Genomic DNA, 26,591 nt, shown 5'->3' with positions numbered 1-26,591 from the left:
TACTTTGTACCTGATGAATGCAAAATACGTCCATTCTGACAAAATAATTAAATAAACAAAGCATTCACTATGAGAAAACACGGTTATGTTAAAAATCCTGTCATTTTAACTTATCACGGCTTGATACCTGGATCATTAGGAGCTGTCTTTCTCTATGCAACAGCTCTTCCATGCCCAGTACCTGGCAGCTGCCTCAACTCTCTGAGGTAACAGTTGCTGTGGTGACTATTTTGCTCTTAAGTATTCATGATGTATGAAATGATCACACTAAACCTGCCTAACTTGTCTGTGTATTATACATGGTAAACCTGTTCTTTACCAACGATAATGTGCACTTCTCGTCTTTGCCAGCTCTCTCTCAGTGGAAACGGCATTTTTGTTCCAGACGTATTCCATTTATGCCATTTGACTTGGCTTTAACTTGGGGATTTATTCCTTGAGTGCTTAACAGGAGCATTTGAGGGAGGTAGAAAGGGGTTGTCAGCAATCCCACAAAGCCTTCAGCTTGGTTGTGTGACACACTCCCGGGGCGAGATGCTGTCACCCAGTCAATCAGCCATTAGGCATGTAATTATGGCAACTAGTCATGAGACAGTTCCTAATTAACAGTTATTTTTCTCGGCATACTACTGTTCTCAGCATCTGAAGCAAAATGGATAATTAAGACATTGCCTCCATCTACCTGGTATCAACCATCAGTTGTCTGTTGTCCTACACTCGGCTCTAAGAAATACCCTGGTGTGCCCATTGGCACAGCATGTTCACATACTCTCTCTTCTTTTACTCAGTTCTCTGCACCCCATGCCAGGTGCAGGCAACATTTTCACCTGGAGGACGTGGCAAAGACACCTTGAAATTGTTCACTGAGCATCTTTTAAATATTCTGTCTTTGTTTACATCTCTATATGAAGTCTTAATATTTTTCTGTAGAGGCTGTTAGTCATTAAAATTGTTGTGTTAATGAAAAAAAAAAAAACACAACACAACATGCTTACATTTGTGTTGGTAATTCATCAAATTAAATAGCTGTACCTGCAGATGAGGTCCAAGACACAGTCATGTCCCAACCATGATTGTTCTTTTAGTGACCTTCAAATAAATCATCTCCAGAATTGGAGAACATAGGAGCTTTATCCATTACCAATGTGGATGTATGTTGTATGTGAACCTTTGCTGCATTTAAAGAACATTTCTCTGTTTCTAAGCTAACTCTTAAAAGAATGTGGGTAGCACTATTAAATAATCCACCCATTTATAATGTACAAATAAATGTTTCTTTCTCTCATTATTTAAAATGACAACTGACTCAGGTTATTCTACTGATGTGCTGAAGACTCCGAAAGAAAGAATTAAGCAAAAAACCAACACCCAGTGTTTTTCAGCACCTGGTAATGCAAGCATCTGATAAAAACTCATGGACCTGTGATTCATATTTGGCCTGCTTTTGACCCCTGAACTTTGTGTAGTGATGAAATTTGAACAGAAATATTTGCGTATTTCAACAGTTGGTTTTAAAAAGCCACATGAGATGCAGTTAGCATGACTTTTTTTTTTTTTTTTTAAATTTGCTTTCTCTTTTCTGTATCTTGTTCATGCAATTCCTTTTCTGTTAGGACAGATTTCACACATTGAGGGGCTATCGAGCAGCACTGAGAATCATATTCTACTCTTGAATACTTTAACATATGTATGACCTTGGGCAGTAAGTGAAAAGTTTCTTCACCTATGTTAGAAGTGGGCATAAAAGTGAGGTAAGTCCCAGCATGGAGGCTGTGTGATGAGGTAATTGCCTGTAGGCATAAGCGGGGGTTTGTGGATCAGTGGTGTAATTCTGGTGTTGCTGAATAGAAGGAATTATTCCATTGATACACAATAGATCTTATTGTAAATCTGCTTATTTTGTAAGTTCCTCATGAACAGGTACAGAGGTAGGTGGTAGATTATGACTGAGAAGCAATATTGTGAATTCTTTTGATCTGTTTAAAAACAAAACATTTCAGTTAAAGCTTCTCACTTTCTCTTTTTTTTTTTTTTTTTTCTTCTTTAAATGGCAAGCAGAGGTGGTTCCAGGTCTTATGTTTGTGAGCAACTTTTACCTAAGTTTTCTTAAATTCATTATTAAGAGTCAATCTCTGGTACTCATGATTATTTTCTCAAAGCTTTGCTAATCAGTTGGATAAACTTATTTCTGGAAAAAAAGCAAGAACGTTAAATAATTCTCAACCTTAGAAAGTAGAGTTCAAAATCTGTTCTCTAGATTTTAAGACAACACGTTCTTGTTTTGGCAGCCATTCTGAAAAGTACTTGTTCAGCTTTTCTAAAGTTACTTGTCCTGTTACAGTGGAGTTTCTTGGCCTTCGGCTGTGTTTGGGCAGGCAGGGGGAAGCAGGAGGTGATTTTTATGACTGTTCACTGTAGTGCAAGAATCACCAATTTTTCAGTCAGGGACTTGAAAAATGGTCAGTCTTGGAAAGGTTTTACCTTTCCTGGACATGGAAGCAGGGGTGGGATCTGGAACATGTGGGCCTGTTAGTCTGTTTATTTTGATTGCTGTGGTAGTAACTGCTGTGGTGAACCTCCAGCTTTTCCTCATGTGCCTTGAGTTTGGAAAAAGATCTTGACAGCCCAGTAGAAAACAAGCAGCAAATTCCTACTGATTAAGAAAAAACTATTTTCCATGTTGTAATGAAAGATATATAACTTTTCCTGCAGCTGGTGGGGAAAAGGTTAAGACAAATCTGGAGAGAAAAGGGAAATGCTCCAGCTGGCTGCAGACAGCAGGTATACAAAGCCTTGGCTCTCAGAAGAGAGGTGCTCTATTTAGGGGCTACAGACTTGTAGCTAGAGCCTGAACAGCAGGGTTCAATGAAGCTCAAACGAAAGGAACCTACAAAGGTTTACTAGAGGGTGATTCTCAGATGCACAGAGGGCAGAACTTATTAAAGATAAAAATGAATGCAGGAAAGGGTGGCTGGAGTAAACCTTTCCACTGACCTTTGTTGTTTGATAAGGCTGCAAGGAACCAGATATTATCCTTTGGACATTTTGACTGGAGTTTGGGACTCTACATTGTCTATACCAACAGCAAAGCCTGGGTAAAACTCAAGAGCCTAAATATAAAACAAGCAGTTTAGTCTGGGGCCAGAAGCATCAGTGAAAAGCCCACTGTGACCTAATAAAAGTCAGCTCTAGAGATGGAGTAGAGATACTGACAAATATAGTTCAAAACAAGGACGAAAAGATCCTCTTTTCTTCCATTGTTTTTACAGTGTATTTCTGTTGCAAGCATGGAAATTTGGATTGTTCCCCATAATCATTCAAGTGACGTTTCATACAGCTGTCAAAAGGCTCTTCTGCCATATTTTGCCTTATTTTTTTCTTTATTGATTTTTCTCTTTAAGACTTTAATTCACTCTTCTTCAGTCACTACAGTTAAGAGAGATATTCTGTAGATCACATAGAGATAACATTCCAGCCTACACTAGGTCACTCACACCTCACATAAGAATACAAGTTTCCTGCAGACAGCTAGTCCCTTCCTGATTTTCAGGCCTTTTTGCTCCATCTTTTCATTTTTCTTTCTCCCTTAGTATTTGGGTCTTAATCTTTCTTTAGACTTATCCTTCATGCTGTGCTCATCTGAAATGTACCAATAATTGCTGCTACCTATATGTGGTTTGATCATTCTGTGCATTCCTTGTTGAAACTATCAGTGAAACAAGACATCTAAAATATGATTCTGCAGAGTTAAGGTAATATTTTTGGTGTCTGAAATCTCTTATAAATTGTTCTGTAGACATTCTGCTTTTTAAAAGAAAAAATGACAGCAACAACCCAACCCTAATGACATATTTCAGTGTAATGCTGTAATTTCAGCCCCTGCCATGAACTATTGCTGCTGTACAGTAAAGTATTTTGCTAGTATACGGTGAAGTGATTTCTAGTAAGGCGTTTTCTCTTTATTCCATCCTTCCATCGGCAAAATTCCCATCTCACCAATTCCAATGTATTGAAAAGAAAATACTCATGTGAAGCACATTAGACACCATGTGAGTGCCATACAGACAGTAAAGAGGAGCTGTTGTAGTTTCACCTGGTTTATCTTTGGATGTTTTTGAAAAGACAGAAGATGAAGGTGCTTCTTGCCTTGAAGTGGATGAAGTATATCAAGTGCATGATCTGTTTATTGGTGTCAATGTTTTTAGCTTGTTCCTGGATGTGTACAGAACAATGGGAAATGTTTATCTGCATCTGCACTAAGAAGCCTTTTCCCAGGAGGTCAAATATCTTTTTAATAAGTCTTTTTTTTTTTTTTTTTTTTTTTTTTTTTTCCTTTCTCTCTTCTACTGTTTTCTGCTTGTTGGAAGTCTCCTGCTTAAACGGTCTTTCTGTTCTCTGTAGCTCATCGCAATTAATTTTAATGGCAATTTTATTCTTCACTGGTGGGTGCATTTCTGTGGCCCTTTGTGTCTGACCAACTCCAATGCCAGTTGCTGTCAGTTGGCTGCCATGTAAGAGTTTGTTACAGCATGAGTCAATAGGGATAAGGTGGTCGGTGGCTATCGTAATGGTTGGGTCATTGCTTGGGAAGAAGGACCTCAGATCTCTGCACCACTGAAAGCTGAGGGCACTGGGGGGGTGGCTGAGGACCACCATGCTGATTTTTAGGTCGTGGGTGGCCTCCATTTCTGAAATTGGTAGGCGTGAACCAGAATTGAGCTCTGGAGCTCTAAGCCACAGAGCTTCCATGGTTGGCAAGTGCAGGGCCGGAAACTCAGATGAATAGAGCCCTAAATGTTTTTTTGTTTGATGCTCATGTTTAACAGAAAATGATGAATCCATTAGCAACTCCTTCCGCTGCCAAAAGAAACAGACTTGCACTTGTAGATTGCTTTCATTCTGTGCTATCAAGCCACTGCATGCTCAGTTTCTGCAAAGCCGACAGTCATCTATCACTTAAAAGTGTTTTTTTAGAGGTACAGTCATCTTTGTCTTAAGTGTGTTTATGTGTCTGCTTGAAAGTGGCTCATTAAAATATTACTGACCTTGTTGAGCATCTCAAACAACATCCATAGTGGAAAATGTCTTATTTTGTGTTTGTTTTGAATTATTTCAAAGTTTGTCACTAGTTTCATAAGACAGTGGGATATTTGGAATGATTTTTGTCTGCTATGGTGTGTCAAAGGGACTAGATAGCACTTATTATACATGGCATGAAAAATATGTCAATGGAGACGACTGAGGCAGTTCTCGATTTGTAAAGGGGTAAGAGCGTTTGTGTCCCATTGTGCTTACTCAGGCAAAACTCCCAACAGTCCTAAGTATCCCCCTGAAAGCAGCAGGACTCCTGAATATGTAAAGGATCCAGGATCAGATGAGTAATGTCTCTAGAAACAAAAAAGTTCTGAACTAAAGGTTTTTTTCTTCATGAGAAACATTATCCAGCATAGTAAAAACATGTGTATTTATAGCCTAGATTACGCTTTGTTTTGTGGGATGAAAAAACACATTTTAGAGTTGGCCCCTTTCCTGAACAGATGTTACTGGCCTGGGTGAATAACTTATTCAAGCATACGATTTAACAGGATTGGATGAGAATTTTTGCCAAACTCAATTCTGACTAAAACTGCAATCTTTCACCACTTTTCTTCCCTCTGCCGTACAGGCTCTGCTGTTCCGTTCAGCCCAGTCTTCATCTTCCAGCTGTGGCTGCTCAGGGGTTACATTGACATCCATGGTTTCACACTTGCATTCTGCCCATGCAAGAAAATCTCTAAGTGATTTTTTTCATTAAAGTACATTTCTCCCCTAAAAATAAAAATAAAATAAAATAAAATAAAATAAAATAAAATAAAATAAAATAAAATAAAATAAAATAAAATAAAGGACTGTCAGGGTAACATCAGGGGCTTCAGTGTTTGTCTCTCACTGATTTCTCACATCAAATGTGTTCATTTTACTGGTGCAAAGATGTTTCTTTCTAATTGCCACTGCTTTTGACTCCAGCTGGCTTCTTTCCTTCTTGCACATTATCACCAGTATTTAAGGTTTTGCAGGTCAAATTAGACCTGCGGTGACATCTGTGCCACCCATTGCTTTCAGAGAGACTGCCCAGGTGTGGCTGAATGCGGTCGGATAAACAATCCTCTCTGTGCAAGAGGAGACAGGCTGGATCTCCTTCTCTCCTGGCTGTGATGGGTCTGTGGTCTAACAGGCCTAAAAATCAAATAGACGAATTTGTCATCAAAACCTACACTGCATTAGGAGCAAGGAACAGGTTGTTTTTAATTGAAAATGTGACTGTTTATACAGAGGTATCACTGAGTTTGAACGCTAGTACCAAGAGCAGCCTGGTGAGGAGCAGGACACTGGCTGTGATGCTTTTTCACTCACCTGAGGTATTATAACTACCTCTAACATCACTCCAATGCACTATCCCAGGGCTGCAATACATCATTAATTTTGAAGCTGTATCTCAGGTAAATCCTGTAGAGAGGATTTCCCCCCCCCCCAAGGGGATGTCGTCAACATTGGGGTCCGTGTCCGAGTGCAGGAAGGCAGATTCTTCTCATGCCTGCCACTGCCACACTCATCATTGAAGTCATTGACCCTGTATGTAGGTGGGAGTAAAGCATAAATGCTTCAAGCATTACCTCCCTAGAAAACATGGCTGTGCGATGGCATAGCAATGTCACTGTCCATGGTTCCTTTCCAACCATCTGAGGTCACCCATCTGAAAAAAAGCTCCCAGAAATTGGTAAGGGTGCATGGCATCCTTGGCCAAACCTGAAGGGCACGTTTGTTCTTCTGGAATAATGCAAACTACCCTCTTGTGTGTCTGATTTCCCATAAAGACAGATGGATAGGGAATAGGTTAATGAGTATTTACACAATTCCTTATAAAATCTTCAAGCACATAAGATGCAGGTCAGAATACATATGTGATGCAGTCATGGATATGTTGTTAGAAATTGGAGCCTTGATAGTAATAGAGGAAAATACAAATAAAAAACTAAGTTAAATACATAACATAGGATATATTAGAAATCAATGTGATTTAAGCATCCCAAATTAAGAATGCCTCTGGCTTTATAAATTGTTTTATGTATGCTTCCTGGAAAGCTTGGCCTCTATAATCCCAATTTCAGTAAATAGCAAACCTGTTTTAAGTATTGCTAGCTCACTGTTTGCCCAATGGTTATGCCTGCCTTTGACAGACTTTTAAATACTATCATTGCTCTTAAATATGGATTTGAAATTTCTGAACTATGGTTTACTTATCTGTGCCCTAGCTGTAAGTTTTAATGAGTATTTTGCGTGGTTGAGTCCCTTTTGTCTAGCTTCTGTATGTTTGCAGGCAGTGTGATTGCATCTGCTTCTTGAGGCTACTGAGACAGCAAGAGTGGCTGCTCTGTTCATAAAAACATAGTAAAGGTAGTTGAGAATATCACCACTAATATTTTTTTTTCCTGTTTCTCTGATATATTAAGAAATGTGCTCTGTAAATCTCATGTTTAATTCCTTTTTGGAGCACAGTTTAATACCTAAAGAAGCATTTGCCTGTCTACATTGTTATAAATGCATCCCATTCCTGAAAGACAACATGGAAAGTAAAACCTTCTTGACATTAAGGCATTTGAGGGAGTTATATTCTTAAGATATTAAGTCCATGCACTAAACATATACAAGCAGATTTTCAGAGGCATTCGCACACTCAATTTGGCAAGAAGATCATCTGTATGAGTAGTTCATTGTTTTGCTTTCTGAGATTTGTACAGGTTGTTACAGCACTCAGACTTATACTAGCAATAATTGAAAATTCTTCACAAATACTTCAAATCTCAGGGGATGGATTCTAATTTACTCTAGTCTTGTGCCAGGAGAGCTGCAGTTGGTTTAGCAGAGTAATCCTGCTTTAAACCGGGAGAGTGCAGGGGAGCAGGGGAACAGTGTCAGATTCCCACATGTTCCATTAAGATATTTTTTAAAATGACATCAGATGTTAGATGTTGTGCTGAAGGCCTTGCCTCCTTTGACCATCTGTGGCCCTGATCCTGCTCAGCAGATCTTGGGAGAGTCACAGTTTAGTCACTGGACTAGATAGGGTGCTAGTCATCACTGCCTGGTACGTCCTGTTTCAGATTGTCATTAAAAGTGTCCATGTCCTACCATTTTTACTTTAAGTATGTATGGAGAGATTCAAGTTTGCAAGGACTCTTTTGGAAGCACGCCCTGAATGAACCAATAGAGTTTAGAGAGTTTTTTGGGTCTATCCCCTCTGTGATCCTGTTTATACTTACTGATACCTTATTTTCCTCGGGGAAGGAAACAAATGTAGCCTTTGCAAATGGGCTGTACAAAGCAATGTAGCTCTCCAGCAACAGACGCTATTCATTTGTTTGTCACCTGCCATGTTCTGGGTGCTCTGCTCTCATTGACCCTGTAGGGCCTGATGCCCTTTGCACTGGGTTTTACGTGGGACTCTTCTTGGTGACCCCCAGCACCTCAAAGCTGACTACAGAGTCTGAGCTAGTCAGTGACGTTGTTTTTTTACTGATGAAGAGAAACAGATATCTCCTTAGGGAACCACATCCCATCCTAAGACACATGTGTAAATAGCTGGGTTGAACTGCTCTCTCTGAGGTTTTCTCTGTACAACCACAAGTTATAAAAGGAGCAGAACTGCTTAGACCAAATGGCTTGTAAGAGGAAAGATGACTCCATGCACAGGCAGTGCACAGTGGAAGCCAAAAGCCTCTAACTCAGGATGGCAGAATTTTATATCTGTACTAGAAAGCTGTAGATAGCTGAAGAGGCAGCGATAAAACTCTGGCTGTCTTTGATTGCAGTGGCTATAGGCTCTGGGAACCATTGCACCTGATATGGAGAAAAAGAGTAGTGAAAAAGAAGGAAAAAAATAATAAAAAAAAAAGAAGGCATCCAGACTTTAAAATTGTCTGTAATTCAGCAGATTTTCAGACACCCTATATTTCACTTCTAAGTAACTGCTTTGTGAAGCTGAAATGATGATAAATGCACTTTTAAGTGACCATGAAAAAAATGCAGTTTAAATATGTTGCAAGAGTTCTGACTTCTTAAAACATGGTGTTTTCTGCACAGTGAAAGGATTTTTGTAGAAGTCACTACATGACAGCATTAAAGTGCTGAAAACATTATTAAGCACTACTTTCAGTGATACTAAAGCCTGCATTGCAAAGCGCTGTGGAGCAGTGCGATACAATGGCTGAGGTGGGCTCTGTTAGCATGCTAGGACGGTCTTTGGGGAGGCCCTCCCACACAAAGGCCATGCCCATGCTGTGATGGCTTCCTATTCCCAATATGGTGGCTCAGAATTTATACCTGCAGAGCTCAAGTGCTTCCTGAGGTGAGAAGGTTGTATGTCCTGTTAGGGCAGCTGGGGAGCAGGAAGCACAAGTAAAGGGCAGGAAGGCCTCAGTTAGAGCCAACTCATTTCATGCCTGTGCTCGCTTCATTAGACCATACCAGTACATTGGGGGGAAACCCCACCAGTTTTCCCTCTGGGTGAATAAAAACATACGGTCCCAGTAGTGTAGCTGCTGAAAGGGAATGCTACAAAACACAAACTCTGCATTCATCCAGGGAAGAGTAGGTCAGACATGGTCTGGCCTAACACCTCCTAATATCTGTCATACTGAGAAGTCAGAAATCATATTTGTCTCTCAATCATTTTGCTGACTTTTTTCTAAATTTTTGTACTATCTTGAACGATAAAGCCAGGTTATTTTCCTTTTTTTTTTTTTTTTTTTTTTTTTTTTTTTTTCTTATGCTTAGTTATTTTCCTGTCTCACACAGCTGCAAAAATTGAGCTGCCACATCATCAGAAAATGTTCCTTTTCAAAAACAAGCATTTCCCAAAGAATTTTAAGAAACAAAATATCTCAGAGAATTATTTCTGAGGGCTTTGTACTTGCACAGGTGGCTAGGCTTCTGGTCAAAATGAAGGTAAAGGCTTCTTATTAGCATTTTAGCTCAGCAATAGCAGATCTGAACTATCTTTAGAAAAGTGTCCTCTTAGAAGTGCCACTCCTCAAACAAAAGAAGTTTGCATTCATGGAATATTTTGGAAGATATTTCTTCATACTCTGTGGCAAAGCATCAACTTCTGCTGTCTGTTGATTCAAAAATTAGAGGTGTGCCATAGTTGCTGTAGCAACAGAGTCTCATTTTACCCCTTTGCTCATTTCCAACCTGTTACTAAATTACTAAGCACTGGAGTGATGCATCAAAAAGCACCTAGAGATGCTGTTAATGTAATGAAACCGAACCTTCATCTACTTAAAACATGTTGTGTCAGCTTGGAAATAAGACAGGTGATTTTCTTTACCCCCAAAAGTTGGCACCTTGTCAACTACTTAAAATTTTAAAGTTAGGAAAACAAGTTCTACACAGGAAATACATTTCTTGTATGGAATTTATTGACTAATTGTACTTGGCAAAACTGCATTTGTTTGATAGCAAATTATAAAATATCCTTTTTACTGGGGGGGGTACTTTCTATAAAGAGCAAAGGTGAGGTTTTTATTGGTCAAATAGAGCATTTGTCTCTTGGTTCCCCAATAAAATTGTTTTAAGTATTTTTCAATATAGTGATGATTACAGCACTACAGTTAATAAATAAATAAATAAATAAATAAATAAATAAATAAATAAATGAATGAATGAAACACTCTGGTGCCCAGGAGTGCCACCACCTCTGCAGGTATTCCAGAAATTATTGAAAGAAGCATTATCCCCGGTGTTTTCTTTGAAGTCTCACACCCTATAATACAAATGCTCCTTGTACAGCATGTATATTGCAAGACCGTTTTACTCCTTTCCCGTGGTAGAAAGGGGAGAAGTAAGGTGAGGGTCTTGTCTGGTTACCCCTCTGCGTAGTACTCCTGGTTTCTAAATACTTCCTCTGCCATATGTAGCATAAGTTCCTAAGTTTATTACTTGCATGAAGTCATGTTTGGCTATGATTTGAGAGGTTATATATGTATAGGAATTGCCTTTTGATAATGTTATTCCACACCATCTGTATAATATTACCAAGTGTAGGAGACCGGCTAGTAAGACCTTCCATAATGTCAGCAGAATTTCAGCTTCTTAATACACTGGTTTTATGCTGTTTCCCCAGCTTGAAAACCCAATACTAAGCCTTTAAAATGACACCATAAGCCACAGGCCTTTGTTTAAAAGTAGGGTGCCAGATAATACCTATAAATGTAGGTGTTTGTTTTTAGCCTTATATTGCAACCCTTCTTGTATGTAATTCTGGTGTATTTGCACCAGCTTCTTTTGGCTGTCATTTTTAATATATAATGTTTTTACCAGGTGGGCTATGGAGCTGTGTTATCACTACAGTAAAAAGTCCACATGTACCATGTTACAAAATGCAGAACGTACCAGATATAACTTCCATACTGGGTTTAGAGATCAGGCTTTAACATAACTTTGCTCCAGATGCAAGATGTGGACAACAGAGACATGTTTTGTTACAGGTTTTACTAATGCAGATTTAAAGTAACACGACTGAAGTTCTAAATTGATATGACAGTTGCACCTTTTCTGGATAAAAGAACTGGCTGCAATGTTATGCCTGGTTTTAAAACCAATACAAATGATCTGAACCAGATTTTTTCATCATGGTTTTGAAAATTTCCTTTCAGACAGAGGAAGCATTTAGGGCCGTTTCAAAGAAATGTAAATATGCACTTAAACACGATAAATTGTGCCCAGGCCAAATTTCAGCTACAGTGTGTATTATTTTCTACCTTCTTTCAAGATTTCAGCGGCACTTTCCTTTGCTTGTATTCTCTGTATATTTCTACACTGGTACAGAGTAGCTGCACATACTTAGACTACTGAAGAAGTGCCTCAGCCCAGGAGAAGCTGTCCAAGAGCTGTCGTTGAGGGGCTTTCCCAGCACTTAGAGCTCTGCTGTCCCGTTTGGCTACAACACTGCCAACAGGACACTGCTGCAGAAGCCAGCATGTCTCCTTCCTCTGTTATTCAACACTGGACAAATAAAGCCAACTCGATGTGTGGTTGCAGGAAAAATGGCACAAAGGAACTGGTCAGAGGGCAGGAGCAGTACATGGTTTTGCTTGGGAGACCAAATTATTCCTTCTGATATACGAGGAGATTTCTTCTGAACATGGCATTCAAAAAGGAACATAAGCTGAGGTTGTCCTTGGCAATGCTTTGCAGTCGCTGTGTTAGAAGAGGATCCAAGGAAGTTCTGACAGGGAGGTATAGAAATAATTGCTGATGAATTGAGAGCTCATGGCTGTTATTTGTTCAGAAATATCACATATCATAGGATCCTCTTTAGCTTGTTTGCGGCCCTATATAAACTTTCCTGTATACTTTTTGGCAGAATTTTGCTCCTGTGCAAACATTTTACAAACCGTGACATGAAGCATCTTGTTTTGCCTACAGCACCAAAGTCTTGGTGTCTCACAGCTTACAGTGACTCATGCTTTTCTTTGCATTTTCATTCCCTCCCCATAAGACAGCATAGTATGGCCTATAGCTGGTTAATAGGTTTGCTGAGTGCATTGATGTCCTTTTGGTTGAAAGGATCCTATGAACAAACAGTAAGATGAGCAGACATGGATAAATAGTTGATGTTCAGGATAATGGTAATTGCACTTAAGTGGAGGAGATCAGCAGAGTAAAGAAAAAAGGAAAATAGAAATGAGTGGCATATTTTGTTGTCTTGCCCTTATTTTAACTCTTCTTGTACAAACAAACTTTGCAAAAGAAGTGAGAACAAATGAATTCAGCATCCCTTTGATTATTTTTAGCATTAATAGCTGTGACTCTTTTCTGCCCACATAACATTAGGTCAGCACCCTACCATTTTTTTTAATTGAAAGAGTGTCAGCTTAATTCAGAAGCAGATTTTCCCCAATGAGCAACATACCTTGGAGACCACAAAAGCAAATAAAAACACTACAGTTGACCTCACCAGTTGCTGAACATTTTATAGAAACCTGTTTCTAGGAGTGATGTCGCAGAGTGGATGCAAAAACATTGGGACCTCGGAGCTCTCTGCTTTACTTGGAGGTACTAAGCAAAGAAAATAACATACCTGCTCTGTTAGAGACATGCACACTCGCCCCTCTGGCCAGGAAAAAGCATCTTACTGAAACTGCAAGACATTTACAAACACCGTAAGTGTCACAATATGCAATCACAACCTCCTAGATAAATTTAAACCCAAAGGATACAGTGTTGAGATACTCCAAGTACTCTATTTCTTTGGATACCACCATAGCTATATGAAGATAAGCTAACTCAAGAAAAGTTAGTGTCTTCATGTGTATTTCAGGAATTTGGTGAATAACAGTGACCACGCACGTAAAGCTATTGAATTCCAAAACTTCCCAGAGACGGAAACATTCTGATGAACTTTTCCCCCTAAAATCAGAAGTGCTTAATGCACTGAAGAATAGAAGAATTGAGTTGAAGGATTCTTGGAAAGTTAGCAGGATACAGCACATGGTTCTCTGTTCAAAATTGCTGAGTTTATCTTTAAAGGGCCTGCCCTGTAGGAACTTTACAGAGTCCCTGTATGCAAAGAAGGAGCAAGCATACTGCTTATCTTAGTTGTGGCTCGGGATCTCCCAGAAGCTGAGAGGCAGCAAATGTTAGGGCAGCTATGTGAAAGCCATTGAACAGCACTCACTTAGGTAGCTGCAGGAAACTACTAATTATGGTCTAAGTGCTAAGTCAGACCTGAGTCCCTGTTGAAAGTGCTGGAAGGAGATGCCAAAGGGTGACTTTGTTGTTGTTGTTGAAACCATGAACACCAAATTTGAGTACAGACCTCCTGTGTGTCTCATAAAATTTTGAGTTAAGCCCAATTTAAATCTAAAAAAAATCTTCTCATTCTCTCCAGTGAAATCATTTGTGGGTTCTCTCTCCACCTATAACAGAAAGCGAATGAAGCAATCCTCACCCTGTGGGCACGGAGCAACCCCGCCCTCTGACTTCAAGGACTCTACAGCAAGAGAAGGAACTAAGATCCAGGGATTTGAAATAATGTTATTTGTGGCTTTCTTTTCTTCCTCTAATGACAATACAGAGGAATGTTTTTTCTTAACAAATGAAAGCAAACATTAAAGTGTCATTTAGAGGTTTTCCTGTAAGGAGTGTAGAGTATGTTAAAGTATATCAAACTTAAAAAGCATATTACCTTGTCAAGTGCCACCTGTGAAAAGGTCAGCACTGGTCTTCTGTCTTTTTATTTATTTATTTATTTTATATATGAATCATAGACTACAAATGAGACTTAACATTTGCATTACTATTTTAATCCGTACCGTTATTAATGAGGGTTCTCAAAATACTTGTAACCATCAAAAAATATTCTAGCGTAGGCTGGTATTAATACCTGCTCAAGTTACAAATAAGGTACAAAGGTGGAACAGCTGAAATTTTCCAAAAGAACTAGTGCCTGGGAAAAAGAAGGGGCATCTCTGTTGCTGAATATTTACCTTGACGACCAGTGAGAGAGGTACAAGTGGTCTGCATCTCTGAAAATTAAACATTCAGATAGCTCAGGTTTTGTGTAGCAACTAAGCAAAAGCTCCAGAAAAGAGAAATTCTGACTGCATTGTAGGACAGCTGATGCGATAAAACATGGTGGGTTGGCTTTAATTTTCACAGGCTTTCACTGACAGACAAGTGCCTGGTTAGTTAATCAGGCTGCCAGAGCAATTCTGTGCAACTTCTTCCCTTTAAGTAACTTTGACAAAGTCAGGCTCATATATATGCTGTGTTCCCTACCTCAGAGGCGCTCAGGAACATTCTTCAAAAGGCGTTTTTGTGTCTTTATAATTGAATTGATTCTTAAGTTGTGCCACAGGTGTACACCTTATCAAAGAAGAGCTAGCACTCCATTTGTTCATAATGCCCTCTAGGAGGAGGTTTAACATGCAATGTTTGTTGTTTCTAGCAGGTCTCTCTGCAGAGAGAGAGGTCGCTACTCAGGGAGGCACTTTCCTCCTTGGAAACAAGAAAAGAAATCACCGGGAAGGAGGGGAAAATGCATCTGGGTAACAGGAGGGGATCTTGTCAATCTTCAAGTCACTAGAAAATGATCACGAAAGTCTTTTGTTAGAGAAGCCTATAATGGTACTATTGCTTGTCTATTGTGGCCACTAACAGCAAATAGCCTGCAAGGGCAGGGGAGATGTAGGATTAGACAGATTGTGTAGAGGGGCTCTGGATGCTTGAAAAGTGCATTCCTGCTCACCAAGGTCAGAGGGGTCAAAATAGTGTCATCATTCATCCTCAATTGAAGTATTTCTATAAACAAATTGACCTTTAAAAACATCCATGGCATATATGGAATAATGCTAATGATGTACTATTGGATTTCTTCCACAAGTGGAAACAGAAAAGCAATTGTAATTCACTTATGTTGAGTTGGAGACTGTATTGTATGGTACTTTTTCTATTGCTAGGAACCACAGCCATCTTTGGGGGGGGGGGGGGGAGAGTTTTAGCTTAATTATTATCATAATTTTTGGTGCATTTTAAGAATAAGGCAAGTCAACATTTTTGTTTTCCTTTTCTCAGAAGGCTCATTCACATGTCTATTTCTGGGGATAGCACTGGGGTGATGCTGTACATGTCCATCGCAGGTAGGGAAAAAAACGGGATGGATCTTCCCTGACTGAAGGGGAACTGAGTACCTACTTTCTCTGTCCAACCTAGGAATTGCATTTGTTCTTAGTTGTGCTTCTGAGCAGGGATACTTACCTAGTTTATCTGGTGACTTCAGTACTCAGTGGGACTGTTGCTTAAGTGATTTGATCAGAGTATGCTCATCAATAAGGAAATCACTCTTCCATAGTGCACTTGAATTGCACTGAGTGATGCTGCTAAATATATGTATTCTTTAAATATCTGTGAAGGAACTTTGGTAAGACAAGTTAAATGCTTATTTAACTTGCTGTAGGTAAAAGTGTATTTAAAAGCTGTAGGTAAAAGTTACCTAAGTAAAATTTTCAAAAGTTCAGAGTTACCAACTGCATTTTGAACTATTCTCCCATTATCTGCAGCCAGGGGCATGTTTTCTCTCCTAATGTGCATGTGTAACATCCACTTTATTAGTTCTCAAACTCACAGTACATAATAAGTGACCACAGATGAGAAAACCGCCCTTGACAGTGGCTGTCTACTCTGCAAGATGATATTGTTTCCAAACGCCTGAATAAAAGCACATTAACAGCAGGAGTCAACAAAGGTAGTTTTACGATTTTTATTTTTAAAGAAAGACTTTTAAAGTGTCCCTGATACTTTTTTAGAATCTATTTCAACTGGATTTTTCTTGAACAATACTTACAACATCCTGATCTTTGGGGTCAAATCATTCCCTCAGTTGCATGCTGTGCAGTTCTGAAAATTTGGAACGAGTTTAAAAGTTTGAAGGACTGACTATAACCACCAAGCTTAAACACAGAGACATTCAGGCATTCCCTGGGTCCTCCAAAGCATAGCTTTTTGCACAGTTTTCCATTTTTATTTTTATTTTTTTAGATATATTATGGTCTGCACAAAATGGAGGGGAATAAAATAATGAAAAACAAGTTTTTCTGTTCAATAGCTAGCAAAATAATCTACTTGAGTGTACATGACAACAGATACCAGAAGAGAAGCCCTACAATTTCAAACTGCTTTAAGATGCCTATGTAATAAGGCACTGGGCTGAGTCTTAGAAAATCTGGCATTAGTTTTCTGGTTTTACACCTTTACGTAACCTTGGGAAAGTAATTTAAAAGTTCTGTGATCTTACTCTAAGATGGAGACAGTAACACCTCTTCTATCATGCTTTCTCCTGCATGCTTAAAGACCTTTCAGGCCAAGGTCTGTCTCTCATGTGGGAATGGATAAGGGGAGTCTAATAAAACTTGGCAACTTGAAACAAAATAAGGATGATCCAAATCTATCTGTTCCTAATCCTTTCACAGACAATTAAGTAAACATACTATGAAACACAGCTCAAAGGGAATATTACTTGAATTTTGGCACGTGAGAAATTCATGGAAAAGTTGTTGATATTTGGTGTGCATCAAGGTCAGATTAAGTGCTGGAGTTAAAACTAAGGATACCAAAATATTTCTGCTGGAATTAGCAAAGCAACTTGTGCTGGATAAAAATGCAGTGATCCTTGCTATGTAGGATCTCATAAGTCACATAACTCATATCTGCTTCCTGCATAGTAGGAAGTGGATAAGGGCAAGGTGCAAATGCAATGCCAAGTCTGATGCCCTTTTAGTGTTGATAGAAACTCTTGGAAGAGCTTTTAAAAATAATTTAAAAATAGCTAATGACGATGGACAGTAATTCAAACAGCACTAATTCAGAGCATCGGAAAGTTAAGTCTTTCCATTGACTTTTGTAAGTTTTTGAGAAAGTTCAAAGCTGTGTTTAGCTGGCAGGGAACCACCTTTGAAGGTGTATGGAACAAGGGAGTGAAGAGAGATTTGAAGGAAGAGAGAACATTAAACTGAAGAGGTGATTTCAGGAGCTTCATATCAGGAAATGAAGCATATCCTAGAGTCAAAGCTAACAGCAAAACACATTTTTTTTAAACAGCTAGGCCATTTAAGGTGTTTGCACCTAAATACAAATACATAAACAAAACTCAGTGAGTTGACTTAGATGTCAATCACTGGAATTTCTCATCTCTGACTGTGAGGCTTCTCTTAAAAGTTTGAAAGTCTGAATTTTGATAAAATGTGGCATCCAGAATTAAAAATTCTGACATTAAACTCTCTCTTAGAAGCAGGTAAATTAATTCCAATTCCCCAGTAGTTTTGAGAAATTAGAAGCGACACTCTGATACTTGGTAGCATCCCAGGGACAGTGGGTAACCTTGCACACTCAATGCTGCTCTACCTGCATTTCCTATTACAAGGTCAAGAGAGATGCGAGGGAGTGCAGGAATACGGGGTAGAACCTGGGCTGCAAGCCCAGCTCCATTCCTGAACTGCTTTGTGATATTGATCACAAGATTTGAAGAAGATGAAATGAGAGCGTGAAAAGGGGAATGAGAAGTGAAAGGAGCTCTTCAGAGAAAGAGGCTTGTTGTTAGATGCTGTTGGGGCATGAGCCCAGAGCACCATTTGCTGCCCAGGCCCCTCCACAAAGCGCTGCAGGCCCAGGTGCAGCACTGCAAACCTGCCCTGATGCCAGCACCAAAGGTGACCTAAATGTGACCCTGCCGCTAGAGACTCATCCACCCAGCCTTACCTAGGGGTTCAGATGAAACGATTTCCTTTCAGTATTTTAGTATTATTAACTGTTATTATTTCTTTAGGTTTTATGCAACAATAAAAGGGAGGCTTCTGTTCCCGGCTGCAGCAACCCCTCCCACAAATCAAAAGAATATGACTTTCGTTTTGAAAAGACTGAATAAATATGCCCTGAATACAGAGGGATGCAGATTCCAAACACCCCGAAGTCTTGGAAGGAAACAATTGTTCTTTCTTTCGTTTGATTCATCCCCAAAGGTTCAATATATGTATCTCACGGAGTCTGGGTGGTTTTCAGATCCAGGGCTTTGTTTCAGGTGGAGGTGTTGAAAGATGCCATAGGAACAATGAGACAGAAAGCATAACCAAAGGATTGGGATTTGGGCTTTCAGGAAGAGCTGGTGATTTGGGAGATCTAATTCTGAGTTATCTTTCAATGACACGATTTTCAGAGTGTTGCATCCTCTGCACTTTCTGAAAGTCAGGTTCTGTGAAGGGGTCTTGTGCCAGACAGCAGAAATCATGAATTTGCTGCCAGTTGTGTGGGTGCAAGAAGAGTCCCCAGCAGGGAGAGCTGCGGGTTGAGTGCTACAGCCAGAGCCCTGTCTGCCTCACAACATGCGGCGTACTTTATCTGCACTCAAGAAAAAGGAAGAACAATGCTTGTTCTCCCAAGTCCTTTCAACTCCTGAAGGAGATGTTACACATGGACATATACTCCTTTCTCCCTGAAAAGCCCCTGGTCGGAGTCTTGGCTAGGCTTCCAGTTCCCCAGGTGGGGCGGAGAGCCTCGCCAAAGGAGCCAAGGTAGTGTTTTTGCTGTCACTGAAGACAACTCATTTCAGAAGTCTGATCTGGTGCTGTAGCCAAGTTTGATTTCTCATAGCATTGTATTTAAGGGCAGGGAGCTCCCCACCCAGCAATGCAACCTGAGCGGCCCCTCTCGCTTTTGTTAGAGAATCTTCTGGGTGCCTGACGCACTCTGGGGGTTCACACCTGCACAGCTTGTCACCTTCACTGTCCTCTTGCTAAGGTAATGCCTACCCCATCAGGCCAGGATGGCAGTTCCCAACAATCGCTCTGTCCTGTGTTTTATTTTGGTTAAGTTAAATAGGTGTAAGATGAGAAATCTGTGTGCACACATGGGGTGAGGGGATTTTGACCATCTTAATCGCCAATTCTGTACCATACATCCTTAACGCTGGGAATTTGCAATAGCAGAAAGGTTCACTTCCCTTCCTTGCTACACTCCTGGAGACGAGAGGATTATGCTAACATGCACAATGTCTGTAACCATTTTTGGACTCTGTGTCAGTTGGATAGAGTATTGCCACCAAACCTATTTGAATAGTTAAGTTTGTTCATTTGGTGAAGATCTTGCTTGGATTTCAGTCTTGGTAGGTACTTTACAGTTAATGAGGATAATTCTTTGGCAGAGACAGTTGTCAGTAAAAATCTACATAAAGTATCAAATTGTACCACAACGTCTGCAGTGGCAGCTGAAGACAAAATACCAACTATGTGTTTTTATCTGTGGTGGGATTTTTTCCACAGGCCAGTCTTAGAGCTGCGGAACAAAAGGCCATTCCTCTCCTCCAGCTTTTTGACTTCCACTGTTAAAAAGCAGAGTACAACTGAGCCTTCACACCCCTTTTGAAATGCAAATCCCCCACAGCCTGGGAAGGAACAGGTTAATATTTTGTCCCCGAGCAGCAAAGCTACCACAGGTGTTTGCCCTCGTTCAGGGATTACCAGAGCCCAGGCATGGCAGAGCTCAGCTGGAGCGAATTACTCTGTCAGCAGGGGCTGTAAAAGGAAGAAGAGACCAAGTGGTGGGTCAGGCATGCCGGGTGAAGGAGACTTTAATTCCCTTTTTTTAGATGCCCGGTTATGTGAAACCCTTTTAATTTCCCAAAGTAGCCCTTTCCTCTCAACCCTTGAGGTTTGGGTTTTTTTCAGTGTCCTTCCCTGACCCGTCACACTTCTCACAGTCATTTCATCTCATCATTTCCGTTCTGTTTTACATGTTTTAGTATGTCCCATTATTTCCATATTGGAAGCTTTTTAAGTTAACAGGCCCAGCAGGCTTGCAAAGACTATTAGACACAAATTATCTTCTTTTTTTTTTTCTTTTTTTTTTTTTCCTGTGGTCTTTTGCATGTAAAATACAAGTCCATTCCATTGCAAGGAAATACAGTTAAAAATTGACCTACATTTCCATTAAGCTATGTCTCATGTTGCACAGTGCTCAACTTTATGGAAAGATTGGGCTGTGCGGGATGTAGCAAATTAGTTAGAGAAGGGAAAAGTATGAAGAATATGTAGTCAAAAATATAACAGGCACTTGCTCACCCCTGATTGTAAAATGTCTTGTTCCTTAGCTTAGGTGAGATTACAATTAGGGGTAGATCACTTTAAAAGATCTATTGTTCTTTCATTTTTTTCTTTTCTTTTTTTCATTTTCTTTCTTTTTTATTTTTACGAGATAATTACAACTATTATACACTGTTACATTTTGATTCATACAAAAGACAAATAAATTACATCAGTAAGAACTGTATGTTCATAATATTACGATATGTTTCTGCTTAGGAAATTAACTGACTATTTTAAGGTAATATCATAGATTATAAGATTTGATGGTTAAAAGAGGGGGTCTAACTGCCAGGAATCTTAGTACAGATAATGACTCTGGATATTTCTAGGTCTACAGTCACCGTTGTATCTCAGCAATTTATTCTCAGTATGATCATTTATTCTTCCCATTAACTGGCAAAAATTTTGGCATATATCTTCAAATTTAACTAGTTTCCTTTCATTGTAATTAAAGAGGTAAATACTTTGACTTTTTTTAGGCCAACAGGGTTCAATGGTTTTCTTGAGGTGAATGCAGGAATATGTAGCAGATCACCTGAATCTTAGCTTCCTTCCCCGTCTCCTTTATACGTTTATGTTCTATCTGTCCTGGTCTGCTGAGTAATGGGTCTAATAGCATAATAGGGTAATAGTGCTCTCCATAAAGGGGCTGCAAGGCTTAGGCAGTGTTTGCAAAGTATTTAGGAGGCTGAGATAGAAAGAAAATACAGTTTCTGACTGCTGAGCAACATTGCTGCTGACAAATGACTGAGTGTTGTCCTTGTAATTCCGAAATAACTCAATGAAAGATCCAGAAGTTAAGGTTTGTGGAGGGTTTTGTGTGTGTGCGGTTGGTTGGTTTTCTTTGTCTGGTTGGTTTTTGCTTGCAAAAAACATGGGAGAACCCCAGTCTGGCAGCATAGGTACTGTTCCTTCTCTTTGTGTTTGGCTTAGGAATGTGTACAATATACAAATTCTGCAAATTTCATAGGCATTTGTTTGGTTTAAGGACTCCAGTTCATTGTCATCCAGGTTATTTTTTCTTCAGATTTCTTTATTCTGTTTCCTTTAACAAAACTTCATAAAAGATGGAGATGTGCCATTTTGTTCTGGCTCTGATTTGATTACAAAAACCACTGCTAACAAATAGTGGTCAGTGTGCACTAAATCTCTTTTTAAGTATGGTATTAAAGCTTTCTGGACACCTTTACACTGGCTTTTTCAGCAAGATTTCATTTTCCATGCGGTTATATTTAAATAGCAACAAAGGCCTGACCTCTTTGATGTTCGAGTTCAAAATTTGCCTTGAACCTAATAGAACCAGAGCTCCCTCTTTCATCTCTAGGAGTTTCCAGGTAGTTTAATCAGCCCAAGGAGCCTTCATTCCTTGCTGGAGCCTCTTGAAGGATTTTGTAATGGAAATAACTAGTAAGCAGCATAGCACTGGATTCCCATGAACACATGCACAGGCTGGCAAAGCTTAAGTTATCGATACTGGGGAACGGAAGAGCTTAAGGGAAGGGATTTTTTTGCGCAGTAGTGTGAAGTTATACCTGCAGAATATTAGGCTCAGTAGTTTAACATCCTTTACTGCAGATGAGGTTAGAGACAGAGACAAGGCCGGACTTGGCACCCCAGTGCTTACTTTTACTCATGTATGCAGTTAATCAGCCAATTTGCCTGTGCTGGCACTTAGAGCTGTTGTTAGATCCTATAGAACCATCTTCTACAGAAGCTGCTCAGAAGTGCTGTTTGGTCTCACCTCCTGCTTTGAGTCATCACTTCTGGAGGCTTGGCTCTTAGAGCAATTGCAAGAGCTGTTTTCTAGAGGAAAAAGACTTATCAGTCAAGGCACAGACAGCTCTGTTAGGCTGGTTGTTGCTTCTCAATACGAAAATAATAGGCAAAAGGAAAAACAAAACAAAACAAAGAAAAAAAACAGGAAGCACATATTAAAGTGTGGGATGGAGATTTTAAATGTAGGGGAGACTGTAGAAGATATAAATTCTAAGTTTATAGAAATATGTCAGTAGTCATTTAGATTTTGAGATGTTTGATAAAACAAGAAAATACATGTACCAGACTTCAGAACAAAAAGTTCATCTTTTTATAGGTTATTAAAAATATTAATGTTCTGGTCAAACTGCTGAATTCCTGCTCCCTGACATACACGGGTATGTGCTTCACCTCCTGGTCATGATCCCTGCTATATATCACTGGTGACTGTAAGCATCTACACAATGAAGAGTTTTGTTTGTTGGTTTGTTTTGTTTTGTTTTTTAATATATATTACTTATTTTTTAAAACTTACAGGAAAAGATGTAATAATGCTCAGTTGATATTCAGTACTCGGTTGAAGGTAGGACTAGATGATCTTAGATGTTTTTTCCAACCTGAATGATTCTATGATTCTATACATGTCTTGAAAATGGAAACTAAAGAAATTTACAATAGAAAAGAGGTGCACATGTTTTAAGAAGTATAATTAACTTGTGATACCCGGAGATGTAGTTGATTCTCTGTCATGGCAACTTAAATCAAGTCTTGATATCTTCTGGGTTGTTACAGTACAAAAGACAGTAGTTACAATGAGAGATTGCTGGCTTAAATGAAAAAGGTGATCAGGCTGCAGGGGACAGTACTCTGCCCCACTTCTAGCTAAGAGAATTTGCTCTTTTGTTTCTCTCTATAAAATTATATAGTTTACCTCTACCAGTCCCAGGGCTCAGTTCTCTATGGAAACCTGGAAGCCTGCTTGGCTCCTTGTGCTCTAATTCATGTTTAAAACAAGTGATAGAAACGGTGTGCAAAAGAGGCTGTAAAAATATTTCATCAGAAGAAAAGAGATGGTTGTTGCTAGTTAGTGACTTTCAAACAGCAGGCTCTCGGAGAGGAATTAAATGCTGATCACAAGATCGGACGTTTCTAGATAGTGTGTCTACCTCATGGGTGTGTGTCAATGATGGAGAAAGATGTGTAGCACAGCATACAAAGCTCAGGCCCAAGCTGACCTGCCAATCAACTTCTAACACATAGACTCCTTGGAAAAGATTTTTTGATGTAATACATTCCCTTCGTGCCATAGTTTAGCATTACTGCATCGCATGGCCCATTGGATATGTTGCATAGAGTCATGTCATACCATCAGACTGTGCTAACTGATGGATAAACACTTGATTTAAGGACTAGATTTGAGTATTCTTTGCTTGCAGTCAAGTCTTGGTTGTCAGTGTTGCTACTTCATCAGGTTTTTGGGTAGGAAGGCTGGCATCTAAAGTTCATGAATTTGATGTACAAAGAAACTTCTGGTCTCTTTTGCCTCCGTGAATAAGCAGGTTTGACAGTGTTGAAACAGTTAATCACCAGGATGTTTTCACCAAACCTGGCATCATGGATGGAAACATTTAAAACTGCTCTTTTCTTCGTTCTCCTTATCCATAACTCTTTTTACACCCTGAAAAAGAAATCAATCAAAATGTAGATTAAAATTCCAAGTAAAAGTCAGTATTTCTTAGGGAAAGATAATAGCTGCTAGAATAAAGTACAACATTCACAATCTGACAAAGCAGCATACTGTACCCGTCATGTTCACTTGTTTCTTCTCAGTGCTGTTTATGGTAGGTTATTTCCTTTTTATTTTCAATGTGTTCCAGTTGGAAATTCCTCACTTTGAGTATTTGCTATGATGAGAGTCATATAAATCTGTGGGGGAGAAAAAAAAAAAAAAAAAAAAAGATGAAAAAAAGAGATGATGTGCCAGAATGGGTAACTTGATCCCACCCAAAGACAAAATAAGGTGCTTGTCTCTGTATCTGTGAGTTTTATGAACGTGTATATCATTTATCAGTGCTGACATACAGTTTTTTGTTATTGTTGCTGTTAAAGCTGTGATTTTGGAGGTTGGGATACCTAAGACTAGGGCAATCCTAGCTTTTCTAAAAAGCATTGATCCCATGAAGTAGTGTACGAATGTGTTCAAATGCATTTTAGTTGTTAATGGGATTTTAAAATGTTGTTTACTTGAACTTGAATTCTCTAACAGCAGTGTTGATTCAAGGGACAGTCCACGGTAGCACAGTCTGACTGGTTAAACACTGAAGTTGGTTGGGCCAATGGCTTCCAGGAAAGAGAGAAGATGCCAGTTTTATTTTGTGACTGTCAAGAAGAATTCTGTTTTTGATGGTCGCGTTTGGGCAACCATCCATTAGGGTCTGGACTAGGATAGCTGATGCACTCCTTCCACACAAACTTCTGACAGCTGTCAAAAAGTAATGGTTTTCTGTTACTGCCGACACAGGCCAGATTCAAACCAATGACCAAGAGGTGAAAGGCTCTGCATCCCATTAGCAATCTTCCTCTGTACATTTCTTCTATTGTTAGTTTTTAGTATCCTTGAAAACTTACCCTGCAGAACCTCACTGGCACCAGTTGATCATAAAATAAGACATAAGAAGTTTAAGTGCATCTATTTTGAGTTTTAGGCCAATTCCTTCAGTCTGATATTTTATCTCCATTCTCAGCTATGTTTTTTTTTTTTTTTTTTTTTTTTCCTGTTTTGATAAATGGATGATATATCATAGCCTTCAAGTTTTATTTTCTACTCAAAGTTTTTTTAGGCATACTAAAGGACACAATCCTAGAAGCTAGAATGTGATTACAGATTTTGCATCTCCTGTATGACCTGTCAGAGAGTCTGCTATCTCTTATAAAGCCATTCCAGCATATACTTAATGTCAATTTGATAGAAGAAACACTTTCATAGGTTCTCTTTGATTGACACATTTAAAATGACATCAGTTCCTAGTTTTAAAACCTATTGTTATTAAGTCTCTGTTGCTATTTATGTTAGAAATATGTGCGTGTATGTCAAAACAATATATCAACTTTGCTGATTGGCTGCACCTAGAATGTGTTGCCAAGGTAACAGAACAATTGGTTTTAATCTTTTCTAAATTGTCTTATTTGTTTGTTTCATATTCAAAGTTTCATATTTAATTTTCTAAAAGCAGAATTGGTTGATTATTTTAAAATATATATTTTTTAAAACCATTGGTGCATTCAATGCATTTTATGAAATGTTCACAGAAACACACTTTTTGTCAAGATTAAAAAGAGTAAGCAATTATGGATTATTTGAGATAAATATCTATTACTGTGTTACTAAGTACACAACTAGCTTTTTGGTTTGATATATCTGACAGTTGTTGGTTATATTTTAAGCAGTATGTAGTGGATTCATCACATTTGAGTTTTCTTAGATAGTAAGACCTCCATGTAGGACTTGTGCCTTGTTTTGTAATGCTAACTGCATTGTTGGCATTATCAAAATATGAGTAATTACCTTGCTTTGGTACTTCCTGATTTTGGAAAGGTACCTCCCCATCCAACTGGAAAAAATGTTCATTATTTGTTTGAGAGGTTCTAAATCCCCATCATAGACAAATGAGTATTAGTATGAGGAACACTTTCTGTTCATGTCTGGAAGTAAATTTTGATTTTTCAGTATGTAATTTGAATAAGATTTACCAAAATTTGTGATTTACTCTCCTGTTTGGTTATAAAGCAAACCCCAGTCACCTTCTCATATGTGCTGTGATCAGGCTAAATCTGAGAGAACCTCAATTAAAATTTACTCTGTTCAAATGCATCCCTGTTGATGTCATCCCAAACAATGATGAGTATTGTGGACTCCTGGGTTTTAGCTGGGGTTATGTGTGGTAGACAAAGTCTTTGTTTATGACTTTCCAGGATCACCTAGATGCTTCTTGGTTAGTGTATTTCAATTATATGCATGTACATATGCAACATATAGGTAGGCTTTCATCTTTTGAGTAAGCTTATTTCTGTACTTGTATACATTTACAATGGAATTTAGGAACAAAATCTGAAAGCTAATTATGGTTTTCCATCATCCTCCAAATTAACATCAGGAAAGGCACA

Source organism: Netta rufina, assembly GCF_964035555.1.
Source record: "Netta rufina genome assembly, chromosome: 9".
NCBI lineage: Eukaryota > Metazoa > Chordata > Aves > Anseriformes > Anatidae > Netta > Netta rufina.
Note: the sequence above shows the minus strand (reverse complement) of the source record.